The sequence below is a fragment of the Rousettus aegyptiacus genome, unplaced genomic scaffold, assembly GCF_014176215.1.
Source record: "Rousettus aegyptiacus isolate mRouAeg1 unplaced genomic scaffold, mRouAeg1.p scaffold_m13_p_3, whole genome shotgun sequence".
In the NCBI taxonomy this organism is placed as follows: Eukaryota; Metazoa; Chordata; class Mammalia; order Chiroptera; family Pteropodidae; genus Rousettus; species Rousettus aegyptiacus.
The window spans coordinates 27651251-27654456 of NW_023416306.1; the positions used below are offsets into that span (position 1 = coordinate 27651251).

Sequence of the window (3206 nt, forward strand, 5' to 3'; positions counted from 1 at the left end):
GCGGCACAGGCCACTGGTCGGCTCGGCTCGACTCGACTCGGCCCCGCGCGGCGCCGCTCGACTCGGGGGCCGCGGCTGCACCAAGGACGGGGCGGGGAGACGCGGCGGGAGGGGCGGAGGCGGTGGGGTGGGGGGAAGGCGACTTCCTCCCCTCCCCTCGGTTGCACGTGGGGTGGCTGATGTAAGACATTCCTTGGGGGCTTCCCCGCCCGCCGTGGAGCTGAGACCCCGGGACCCAACCTCGCTGAGCCCGGACGCGGGTCTCCGGCCCGCGCGCCTGGACGTTTGCCGGGAGGGTTCGGGGGCAGGCTTTACAGACCGGCTTCGGGGGTTCGTAAGGCCAAGTCTGTACGCGGAGGCTCGACCGAGCCAGACTGACACCCGCGAAGGCAGGAGACGTGAAGGGAACACGGGACGTGAGGCTTTCGGGTTCACCATCCGCTCTCCCACACGGTGTAGGTCAGCACCGAACCCCGCTGTCTCCTTAGCCGGGTGGTGGTGGAAGGGCTTTGAGGATCCCCGGTCGGGAGCAGAAACGCGGCCGACTGGTGTACCGCGTGGCACCGGACGAAGTCGGCCTTCGCGGCGGGCGGGGACCTGGGCAGCCTCCGCCGCTTCCCCAAGCCACAGAAGAGCCGAAGGTCCCAGAGTTAAGGAGAATCGCCCTGGGTTTCTAGTATTTAAATGCAGAGTAGCAAAGCAGCATTTAGCATATCTGATGAGGCCTCGGAGTTTTACAGTTTTTCTGCGGACTCTTATCCCATTATTCCTTAGGGGGGACCCCTGTGAGGTGTGTAAATTCCTGATGGTCTTGGTTTCAGTGAAGCCTGGCGGGTAGCCTTTGAAATTGGTCAGAGAGCACCCGGAGAACCAGAGTTAGAGCACCACGTTTGCTTTTGCAGACCTCAGGGAGTAACCTAAGGTTATATTCAGCTTAAAATAAGTAAACATGTCATGTCTTAATAAGAAAACATCTTAATTCTAACATAGACCAGAGGCTCCAAAGATTGGGAACAACTTATGAATAGAGAAAAACACAGATCTGTGCATTAACTTAGGGTTTCTTAAAGACTCCCCCCTTCCGTTTTTACCTGTGGCAAATAAGCATTTATACCAATTTTAAGATATGGAATGAGTTAACATTTCAAAGCAAAGGGAAGTTTTAGATAATGGAAAAGGCAAAAACTTTCTAGTATGTTGTTTCCTGAGTCTAGTATTAAAATGTTACTCTGAGAAGACATCTCTGTGATGGGAAGATGGTGAGGGAGTGCTCTTCAGGATGTCACACAAGGTCTGTAACCATAAGGTTATGAGAACCACAGGGTTGTGAGATGAAGACTTTTATGAAAAACTAGTAAATCAGTTCCATGAGCTAACAAGCAGTGATTGAGAATTCACTTTTAGGACTTGATATGCTCTTTTTCATTTAATCCCAAAGACAACCTGTGAAGTAGATTGTATTTTAATCATTTTACAGATGTGGAACTGAAGCTCAGGAACCTTAAGCTGCATGGCCATCAAGAGGTGGAGCTTGGGTTTAAACCCAGATAGGTCTGACTCCAAAGCCTGTCAGCTTTTCTGCTACACCATCAGTCTGACTGGAATGAAGTCATCGCATGGGGAGCTGATTTGGAACCCAAGGTCAGGAACATTTGTAGAGCACCTTTAAAGAAAACAACATGCAGGCGCCATCTTGTAGGTAAAGGGGAGATGCCGAAGGAGACTGGACTGTGGTGGCTCTGTGCTAAAGAGAGTGGTAACCTAGTGGTTCGTGGCGGAGGTGGTACTGATACTTAGGGAAGAACCAGGCAAATCTTGGGACCCTGTCTTCTCTTTATGACTAACTCAAGGGTGCGAAGGACTCTTTCCTCACAAGATAAATGTGTGTTTTATACGATTAAGCTACAAAGTAATTAATAAACATAGCCACAATGTGCAGCAAATAAAAAGAAAGCAAAAGAGCCAAAGGAGGAGAGACTACAGACCAAGTACTGTCCCTTCTGACACAGCCGGTGCTGACATGCACCTCTGTGAACAAAGAGCATGTGTTCCAGTGACATGCTTCTTTGTCAGGGGCTTCACTGCCAGAGGCATAAATAACACAGGCAGAACAGGGTGTGTCTCACTGCCCTGCCAACATCTTCCACTGGACTGTCAGTCCACAGGCTTGAAGGGGCTGTTGTTGTTGCAGTGCCCTGGTTTTGACTACTGCTGTACTTAACATCATTCTGAGTATGCATCTGGGTGTGAGAAAGAAATAGAACATATAATTGTATCTAATTCACAGTTATTATGTTTATGGATTTATGGATTTGAAAGAGGGCCAGAAAGGAATAAGGAAACATGAAAACAACTTATTAGTTTGTCAGGGTGTCTGAACTATGGGTGAATCTCTTTTTACTTCCATTGATATTAATGTCAGCCTAATAAATAATAAAAATATCAAATGATGCCTGGTTTTGGCACCCCTTTGAGTTTTAAAACTGCCTGTTAATCAGAATGTGTAATTTCAATAAACTCCAAATTGTTTAAGAACACTCTAAGCTAGTTTGTAACTCCTTGGATCTCCTCTCTACCCTACTGCCTCAGCACCAGTAGGTCATTCATTAAATTATTGGATGCCCCGAGCCTTCCACAAATTCTGTGGCTGGAAACAAACTTTAATGAATCTGAAGAAGAGAGCATTGGTTTAACTGGCTTTGAAACCAGGATGGCAGAATAGTACCCTTTCTCTTTAGTAAAGACAGTATATGAAGTAGATGCATAACATAGGATGCGGAAATCATTACTCTTTAAATACTAAATACTTCCATCCTTCCCCTTCTCTCCCATCCACATATGCAAGCATTGGTAACTCTGCCCTCTGAGTTTCTACAGTATGCTGTGTGTAGCTGTTATAGCAGTTAGGCACCACGTGGGAGTTGTTGAAGGATCTAAAATTTCAACTAGACTATGAGCTCATACAAATATTTCTGGATGATATAAATGGAGAGTAGGAGCCTGGAGCCATCTTTAGAACATAGGTGCTCTGAAAATGTGTTCGGTTGAAAATAACGTTGCATACAGTCAAGAGTACTATCTAGGCAGCTGAGATTGTTGAGACAAGAGGGGAGGCAAATAGATGAAAGTGGGTTAAGGAATGAGATCCTATAAGCCTCCAGATGGTAAAAACAGAGGAGGGGAGTATCAGGTGGGTAGGCAGCTGT

At 47.2% G+C, this 3206-nt stretch overlaps 1 long non-coding RNA gene across 1 annotated transcript; it reads left to right on the plus strand.

Annotated features, from left to right (window-relative positions):
* The first annotated feature begins 137 nt into the window (after window positions 1-137).
* Window positions 138-2543, plus strand: LOC118615045. Its single transcript, XR_004956308.1, has 2 exons — window positions 138-459; window positions 1478-2543. It is a non-coding gene; the product is annotated as an uncharacterized LOC118615045 (long non-coding RNA).
* Window positions 2544-3206: the final 663 nt, after the last annotated feature.